Source organism: Centruroides sculpturatus, unplaced genomic scaffold (assembly GCF_000671375.1).
Source record: "Centruroides sculpturatus isolate CEXI.00-Female unplaced genomic scaffold, Cexi_2.0 scaffold96, whole genome shotgun sequence".
Lineage (NCBI taxonomy): Eukaryota > Metazoa > Arthropoda > Arachnida > Scorpiones > Buthidae > Centruroides > Centruroides sculpturatus.
Genome location: NW_019384376.1, coordinates 325061 through 335704, shown reverse-complemented (window position 1 = coordinate 335704; position 10644 = coordinate 325061). Strand labels below are relative to the sequence as shown.

Below are 10644 nucleotides of genomic sequence, written 5' to 3'. Positions count from 1 at the left end.
TGACACCCGACCATAAAAAAATAAAAACTTAAACAAACCATCACAATGTTTTTCAATAAATGTTTGATAAATCACTTAGGCTTGAAGCCATTTTAACCAAGTTATCTATATTAAATAATTTAATTTTACAGTATCTCTTCCGAATTTTATGGTCGCAATAAAGTTATTTTTGACAATTTGCATATCAGTTGCTTCGTGTGAGAGGCGTTTCAGCAAAGTAAAATTAATTAAAAATTAATTGCACGCAACATAACCCAAATGAGACTTAAAAGTCTTGGCATATTAACAATAGAACACGAGTCAACACAAAATATAAATTTTTACGATATTATTTCCGAGTTTGCAGCTGTTACAGCTAGAAAGAAGAGCTTGGAAGTGTTTGTACAGTACATAATACAGTAGAGCGTAGATTATCCGAAAGTCAATTATCCGAAAGAATTCCAGTCGGCAAATTTAAATTTTCGCCAGTGCTGTGGCGCTGCAATCTTTGGNTATTTAAAATATATTTAACAAATTTTAAAATTAAATATATTTGAATAATGTATTTTTAATTACAGGAAAATATCTTGAATTCGTCCTGGCTGCCTCGCCTTACAAAGCTTCGTGTGAAATATTTTCTGAAAATATTCCAGATAATCTAAGATGGATCTGCGGTCTGAAATTTTTTATTTTGTGTTCAGTTGTTTTTGATCACAGTGTAATGTTTACATTATCTACTCCAACTGTAGCAGGTAATTTCTTACAATTTTTAATAATGTGATTGATAGTGTGAAATTAAATAACCATTTTGGCATAAATTCCGGCAAGCAGGAATATTATCATTACTTGTAACTAAATAGTTTCTGTCAAGCATAAAGGGGAGCTATATTGTTAGTACCCGGCCTTCTGTCCTAGCCATATTTCATCCAGATTTTATCAGTACCCTAAACGGAACATCTTAATAAATTTGAATGTTTAAATGAGAGTTTAGTTCCTCTTCTTGTTATTCGTTAAGATTAGGATAGAGAAAACATTATAAGGAGACTATACAAAATACATCTTGATGCTTGATAAATGGCGCGAATAATTATTATTTACTTTTATTTTCTGTAAAACATTAAGTAATTTACAATAATGTATTACTTCTTCATTTATTGTTCGTAATATTTCTGAAATAATCTTCAACAAATATAGTATAATACCCAAACCTCAAATAAATGCATGATTTAATGTTAATTCCAGAGTAGGATATAAATTTGATAGAAAAATAGCAGTTAATTTTTCTCGAAGATGGTAGATTTTTTTTATTCAATAATTATAATTATTTACTAATTCTTAAATTACTGTTAATTGCTATTATTTTGAAACATTTATATATAATTAGAATAAAAGTAATGCATTCAAAAACTCACTATGTATTTTAATATAGTGAATTTTTGAATGCATTACTTTTATTCTAATTATATAGAAAATTAAATACCTATATAGGCCTACTAATAAAATTAAATTTTACAGGACAATATAACAATATACCAGCATTATACGAAAAAATCTACAACAGTTTTTTTAGCCAATCACTCACTCATTTAGAAACATTTTTGTTTGTGAGGTAAGCTAAACTTTTTAATTATTAAACTTCTACTGGTTCAAATGATTTTGAAGGGTATAAGCAATATTAAAGTTATTTACACGAAAACAAAATGACAAATTTAATTATTTTAAGAAGAGGAATTTGTTTTGTAAACCGTTTAAAAAAGTCTTTAAATCATTTAAACAGAAGGAAAATATTGGTTGAATTTCTGGAAAAAACTGAGGATAACTACTACAACTATATCTAATAAATAACTTTTCTTAGCTCCAAAAGAAATAGAAGGAAATAGTACAGTATATTTTGATATACCTATCCGAAATCTGTGTATTAAGACTAAGACTAAGACTAAGACAATAAAATTATTAGACTTTGGTGCATTGTCTGTCGCCAGCACAAACTCCATCCTTTTAAGGATTTCCATTACATGTTGGGATGTTACAGCTGAAAACTGTTTTCCATTCCTCTATGATAACAGTAGGGACATCAGCGATTGAAATTTAACAAATTAGTCTGGCTTGCAATGAGCGAATGCATCATTAATTTAGACTAAGACTTCATAAATCTACTGTTTTTTTTCTATATTTATCTCATTAAACCATTCTTTTATAAACCTTTCTTTTAGACAGGAATATTGTCTAACAGAAAAATGCTTACTTCAAACTGTGTTTACAAAATTGTCTCTAATGCCTGTAGCGATCTGTAGACCAAACAACTATAGATTGATTTCACTACAACAATAAATAGCAAAGTTATTTAAATACAGTAAATAAGATAGGGATATCTATATATTGTTGCTAACGTATCATATGAATGCATTGAAAACGATTCACATGACAGAATTTCATATAAATTTTTAAAATATTTAATTTATAAGAATTTTCCTTATTTATTGAAGTTACTATTCCTAAAAATTTTAATGTTTTACAAATAATTGATAATAAAAGCAATATTCTAATGGGAAATCTTACCTAAATCATTGTTACGTGAAAGAAAATTTTGTTAAGATTTAAATAAAATAAATACGAGAATATTCGTATTATTATATCGCATGTAAAATTTACCGGTTGTTCTGTTTGTGAATAGTAAAATAATTTATTAAATCATTGTCAGAAGTTGTATACTACAGCAGGGTTGTCCAACCTTTTTTCCTAACATGCCTAATTAGAGATGTACGAATATTCAGCAAACCACAAAAGTACTTTATATAAATATATGCTTTAAAAAGGTCAAATTGTGAATATCAAATTTTAATAACAAATATATAATCACGTAAAATACTGTATTATTGGCAGTAAACAAATTATACTCACAGAAAATAAAAATAAATTTAATGCGATTTTTGACATTGCCTTCCTTTTATAAAATTGTCAATATTTGCATTTATGGTTCTAGTCATAATTCTAGGAATGTTAGTTAAATGGGAATCATTCAACCTACTGTATTTATTTCAGCGGTTGTCGTTTTTCATGCACGAAAAGAATTGTTCACAACAGTATGTTTTCATGTGGGGTAATATAGTTTTCTAGCATCAATTACTCCCTTACAGCGTCAAAGTGTATCCAGTGAAAAGAGAATGATTTTTACAACATTATTTACCAAACTAAATGAAAATGTATTTAAAAATTTTAGGGTGCAGTGGGCCGCATAAAGTACATCCCACGGGCTGCGGGTTGAACATCCCTGTACTAGAGGATAGTAATGCAAGACTTGTGTCAGATGGGCCTTGTTGTTTATGTAGAATCTTGTACCACATGCTTCACAATATACAAATTTATCTTTGCACAAATGAAAATAATACAAAATCTAAAAGTTTACATATCAATTTTTGTATATAATGAAAAACAATCTACACAACAGAAACTAGAATAAATATTAATAAATTTAATAAAAACAAAAGAACTTTTAGTTTTCGAAAATGTCTGTAATTTATTGATTTATTTAGTGACGTAATTCACTTCCCAACTTGGTTTTATCAGACGAAAGTTTATAAATAAATAATAGCAAAAACAATTGAAAGACTGAGCGTAACAGTGGTTTAGGCAATTCGATGTCGAAATCAAGTTAACAGAAACAATACAAGTATTAGAGCAAAATAAAAAACCTATGATACAAGTACTGTACATCAAATTTACAGTAAAATATCTTAGTGTGGAAAAATAAGGCTTAGACTATTGTTGCGCTCGGCTTTTAACTATTGATATAATACATACAATTTATATACGTTAAAAGCGTTCAATTAAAAAACATTTAAAGCAAATAAATTTATGATTAAAGACTTCTCGATAAGATTTAAGTAATTTCAAAATAAAACCATTTAGTGGTATACCGTTTAAAAAAATCATTCATGTCATATATAACAATAAAATCAGATTTGAGGTCGAACGAATCCTTTAGAAGTTATACCTAAAAAACCTCATCTATTGACCTTTAATAAAAATTAAATTAAAGAATGTCTTTACTGAATATTTTTGTAAAACAATAAGAAACTGCAGAGAATTTCATTTTGATCTCCATTGACTCATATTCAAAACAGTCAAATATTTAAGTACAGTACAGACAACCCCCAAAACCAGTGTTCTGATTTAATCCTACAGAAATAATTTTGCTACAAAAGAATTTGCTTGTATTCCATTTTTTAATTTCACTTATTTTGTTAAATCCGTTTATTTCATAATTTCTCCTTAAACGAAATTTTGTTATGTGCAATTTGAAAAAATTGTAGACTTATAAATTTCCACTGTCGTCTAACTGTCTTTTGTAAATCTCGAAAAAAGATTTATAGAGGTTAATTAAAATTATAAAGTCGTAACCTGTACAAGTCTAACAGTTTAAAGGCTGATTTATCAAAATAGCATGCAAAAAATACAACTTTTCGATATATTATTATTATAGTAACAATCTTGTTTGAAATATATAAAAAAAAGTTACGTGTCTGTATACTTAACGAGCAATTATTTATGGACTGAAATTTTTAATCATATTTTTAATTTATTTATATTTAAAATACGATTTTCATTTGATGATTACATATAGTTAATCCAGGCTCGTTGCTCATACGTTGTCCAGAACTTGTCTCACCTTTCATCTATCTAACCGCTTTCTGGAGATTGAGGAATGGCAGACAGATGGACAGACATCAAACAATACAATACAATAAGGAAAGGGAAGAAGGCCGTACTCGTAGGTGTAACCTTTAAAAGGGGATGAAAGGAAGATACGAAGGGAGGGAATGAGAGAAAGATTTGTAGCAGGGGCCAAGAGGGTGAAAATGTTGAAGAGTGGAAAGGGAAGGGGAAGTTGTGTGACGCATGGGGAATTTATTAAAATAGAACAAGTTACAAAATATAAAATGCCGAATACAAAATACATAGATACATATTAATAACTGATGCTAAACATAAGATAGGCGGCAGGTAATGGAATACACCAAAAAGTAATTTGATTACATAATTGTTAATTAAAATACAGAAAAATACATACAGAGGTAGACTTAGACATATACAAGAGATTATGTACAATATGATATACGTTGTGGATACATTGAAACCAAAACACGATATAACTGCTCAGTAAAGAAGGAATATTAGTAGATGGATATAAACGGAATACAAATACAGCGCAAAACAGAAGTTAACAACATTGCAGATAACATAAGAGAACAGTATTAAATAGTAGACACACAAACACCAAACAATTGTGTAAAGAGCACCACTTTGAGTTGATAAGGAAACTGATGGAACCTAATCCAATATTTTAATGGTCTTTGTGAAGTCCCTAAGAGCTTTGAGAGTGTTTTTGTAACTAGTCAGTTCATCAAACAGAGGGAATTTAAAGGTCTGCAATTTGTTTTTTAAATTGTAGTCGAACAAAAACAATCTCGATAGATTTTTCTGTTAAATGATTGGACATTTGTTATTCATATTTTAAATACAAGTCATACAACATTTACCGTGAAATTCGCTCAGAATCGAGCACATATTATTTGGAATATCTCCCTATAAATGGAAATACGGACATGAAACAAGAACGCAACTCTTATGAGACATTTCTAGTTGTCCTACATCAGGGTATGTTTAACATTATATCTTATTCAAATATAATTGTGCAAACATGTATTATTAAACAAAATAAGTCTGGAGTAAATCATGCTGTGCATTGCTAAAATTATTCCATCGTGTATGTGACTATGAGTTTTATATCTTTAATATTATTTTATTTACAAATGTTAAATTAAATAATTTATCATACTTATTATATTTAACCAATTTATGTTTGCTTTCTTTGCTAGCGGATTTCTGACGTGCTACTTACGTAAGAAAAAGGGAAATCGTTCAAAAATGGAGTACATTCTCTTCGTTTTCAAGAGAATTATCAGGTTGATAAAATTTTTATTTGCTTTTCCATTGTTCAGTAAAAGTATAAATGAATAAATTCGTACTTTATAACAAAGTGATTCGATCATTTATACTGGGCGATTTTCAAATGTCTTCACTTATTTAAAATTATACAATTAGTTTATTGCACATAATAAAAAGCTTTAATTGCTTATTTTAAAACATTGAAATTACTAATATACTTTTCCTTACAATTTTCGCTTCTGCGCGGTATATAACAACAGTCAAATTTAAGCGGAATACTCTTTTTTTCATTATATTGATAATTTCTTCGCCAATTTAAATTCTAAAGTTGTGGCTTACGCAGATGATAAAAAATTATAAAATCATGATTCTTTCGCTCTACAATTGAACTTATATTAACTTATCACCAAATTTAATAAAGTCAATCTTACAGGAAACACAAAAACTGTTGTAATGTGCTTTTCCTTACTCCGTAACCATCCCCTTTATCACTCTAGTTTAGAGACCACGCTTTACAATATGTCAACTCTTTTAAAGATTTTGGTATAATCTATCATAATAAGAGGAATTTAAAAATTATAAAAATAAAGTGATAAAATCTTTTGCAATTCGCCGTAGAATTCTTTCGCATACACCTATATTGCGCTCAACTGTCTTTTCTAATTTTCAGTCATTAGTTAATTACTGTCTTGAAATATGATCTATGGATTGCTTAATCACTTACAAAATTTCGCAGAATATGAAACCAGTAGAACATTTACTGCATGAATGAAAGCAAATGTCAAAACTTAAAAGCAAATGTCAAAATATTTTATCAGTCTTGCATTAGAATGTTTCTAGTATTAATATAGCTCAATTAGTATGCAAAATCTGATTTTTTTTATTGTTTTAATATAATTATGTACACAAAATGTGTTCGATCTTTATAATAAGTAAAATATTATTTAATATATTTTTTTTGTAGTTTATTGTCTTCACTGTATTTCTATTACCAATTACGCATACATTTACAATTATGATACATTTACGCATCAAAGTATGCCATGTTTTTACATTAAGCTTTTATTTGTATTCTTTATGTTTTGGTTTCAATTGTACGTACTTCACTGTTTGGTCTGTTGTTAATTGTGGGGGTGGATATCATCTTGCATCTGGCAATTGTAATTGTGAATAAAAATTTTTTAAAAAATAATAAAAATATAGCGTTTTAAAATCTGTTTATTCAAATTCACAATAATTTTCAATTAATTCCGGTAAGTCGCAACAATTAGCATATTAGCAATAGTGTTTCCACTATTCAATAACGTTCCCATAATTCTTCTTAATTTTTGCAATGGTTCCGGGAATAGTAAAAAATTTTTAATTCTGTCTAATAATTTTGTAATTTAATATAATATTTAGAAAAATATTATACAAAAATTTTTGAAAAGTGTAAACTATTTCTTATTTCTTAAAAAGTTTGCAGTATTTTAGTAGTGTGAAGATATGGCAGAAGAGATTATCTACTTGTTTTTTGTTCTTTTATTATTTTAAATTTAATGTGCTTTATATATAAAAAATTGTATATATAAAATATTGTTTACTTACTTTTTAAATTGTCGATAAAATTGATTCAATCATCATAAATAATAGTATAATAAAGTGCAAGTACTGTACATGTGTTTACATAATCGTATTTATTAGTACTTTTTTCGATTTATAGATTGACTGTTCCGATGCTGTTTATTCTAGCAGTTGCCATTATTCTTCCCGTTGTCGGCGATGGACCTCATTGGCATCATATCGTTCGACAAGGAAAGTTTTTCGAAAGAAATTGGTGGAAATTTGCTCTTCACATTCACAATTTAATCGATATGGACATGAAATTTCAAGTATATTACTCTTTTAGCTACTGTTGTAACGATAATTTTTTAGTAGAATTTAGTTTCAGGCGTGATTACATTCTTATGCATATAATACTTATATTTATGTACTTTATGTGTATACATAACTATGTATGTTAATATTGTGTAGTCTATATTATTGTTGTTTATAGTATACCTAAAATAATATCCAGTATTGTGCACTCAATAGAGGCAGAAATATCTGGAATGGTGTCCATCCGACAATCATATGCGGTGTTCGATTACAGTGGTTTAGTGTTCAGAGACGAATTTCACTTCTGTCCGAGTGCAGAAGACCATTGTATCCATGTAAAGAGGCAGTGCGATCATCACTTCAATCTAGCTAATAGTCGATAGTCGAGTGGCACTGCCATCGCATCTGGAATTACAATTATGGCAACAATCTCCTATGCCATATGCCTGTGCAAGTACTCTGACACCACGTCAGTACGATGACAACCACCTGCAGCCATGTTTACTGCTTATTATGTTATTACGATCTACGACAGGCGTTGCCAACCTATGACACGCGTACCCGAAGTGACATATCGAGAAAATTTATCGAGCATGTAACGTAGCGTACGATTAGGGTTTTAAAAGATAATTATATTATACTCACTACATGGCACGCGGACTCAAACAGGGTTCGCCATCCTTGTTTTAGGACTATTTACCAGCATAATAATTCCAGATTTCTCAAGGCAAGAATCTTTGAAATATGTGTCTGATAGGTTCATACTCTTCCATAACCACCATCCAGATAGAACATAACACTTTTTTGTTATGCAAAGGCATTGTTTTATCATTGATTATTCGTATTTTCTTGCAAGATCGGTTGATGAAAATCAGTTTGTACGAAGACATAAACATTTTAAAACTTTTGTACACGTCATTAAATATAGCTACTGTTGGTTTGCTTTACTATACTAGTGTAAAATTCAAATAACTCATTTTAGCATAATTAGAATAATTTAAAATCTCTTATTAAACATGATGATGAACACGAGGAAACTTTTCAACAGCTCTACAATATTTTGTGCATTGTTTGTAATACAACTATCATTTCTTATTTGTTACTAAATTTGCATAAATTTATTATTCAAATCAGTTTAATTAAAAGATTTTGATCTATACAAATGTAATTTTTATCTGTGAGTATACAATTATCTTTTTTTAGTGCACTCAGTCCTTTTTCCTTTTAGTTATTGTTTACAATAAAATTTATTCTATCAGCACATTTATTTTTCGTATTATTCAATTAAAGGTGGTATGAGGATTCATTTTACGCCTTCATCCGTTTGTAGTTCACAGTCGAATTTAGGAATAAAATGTATCCCCGAACCGTTTTTAATTGATTAATTAATTAACCGTCGTGTTATAAATTAAAATAAAGTACAAATAATACCGTTTTATGAAACGTGAAATTATCATGTTTTTAAAGTAAATCAGAACACATGTTTATGAAAAAATAATGAATAAAATAGTCATCTTTTTTCGAAATTGCATTAAATAAAGTAAACTGTTATTAAAAGAAAGGCGAAAGTAGAGCATGATTGTGCAAAGAGAAGATAATATTGCACATTCTACAAAGATCAAAGCGGAAATGACATATTCCCTCTAAGCGGGTCCATTATTTAACGTTGAATCCAGTCTTCTGTTAGTAGATCTATTTCACGTTCACTACATATAGGGCATAAAAAATTTTTTGTTTATTGGTTGGAGATAGATGCATTAGTAAAGGTTGTTTTACTTCTTAACTTACTTTCGCACTTTTTTTAATAGCATAAATTACATTTTTACGTATAAACTTTATAAAAATTAAGATTGATATCTGCATAGAAATTTTGAATTTATAGCTTTTGCTGAATTTTAGATTCAAATTTTTGCATTAAAGTTTTGTTATAACGTTCTTAAATAGAATTGAAATATGAGTAACTAACATTAATGAAGTTTTATTTAACAAGATATTTGGTAATATATTTATAACAATACAATTATGAAAAATTTTGCACATCGTTCCATTTCAGCATGTTGTGTGTTTTCTTTTGTGTGTAAAAGGATATATGTATAAGGATAATAATTTTTGTGTGTGTGTGTGTGTGCACGTGTGTGTGATAAACATGTATATGGAAACATTTAATAATATATATAGAGGAAATCCTCGTTAGTTAGAGATTCAAGAGACGACATAATTGCGTGTTCGAATTATCGAGTTTTGAATTATCCGAGATTTGCATATATCTTCTATACAGTAAACCAAATGCCATGTAACTGATGTAATTTATTAAGCAAACGGAATACGACTACGTATAGAGTGCTATTTTCCTTAATTAATAATATAAATAAATTGCATTGCGTGCCAAATGAAAACTTTATGGGTCGCCAGATATGTTTCATAAATTGTAAAGCAGAATTTCTCGATATGCAGCCCAAATTATTTTAAAAGTGGCCCAAAAGTGTAGTAAGTAGTCCAAATGCAGTAGCCTAGAGTTTTACAAATATCCCAATCTTGCAATCTCGTATTTTACAATATAAGAGAGAAAAGCGTAAAGATGTCCATGGATAAGGTGTCACTTGAAAATGTGTTACTGTAAAAGCAAAACCATGTTGACCACAAGATTAAAAGATAACAATGCTTTTTGGTCTATTGTTATCCTGTAGTATGGAGACACTTTGATCTAAACGAACGAGTTAACGTACGCATATGACAGTTCGTACAGAATTTTCACGAGAATTTCCTTTATATACAAAATTAAAATATTTTTACTCTCTAAAATTATGTATTCAATACAGTATTAAAATTTTGTCGTAATTTATTGAAAATAATTATTAA

The 10644-nt window shown here is 28.5% G+C and overlaps 1 long non-coding RNA gene across 1 annotated transcript; it reads left to right on the top strand.

Annotated features, from left to right (window-relative positions):
- The first annotated feature begins 618 nt into the window (after positions 1-618).
- Positions 619-5944, top strand: LOC111617044. The gene is made up of 3 exons (XR_002755367.1): positions 619-731; positions 1495-1588; positions 5859-5944. It is a non-coding gene; the product is annotated as an uncharacterized LOC111617044 (long non-coding RNA).
- Positions 5945-10644: the final 4700 nt, after the last annotated feature.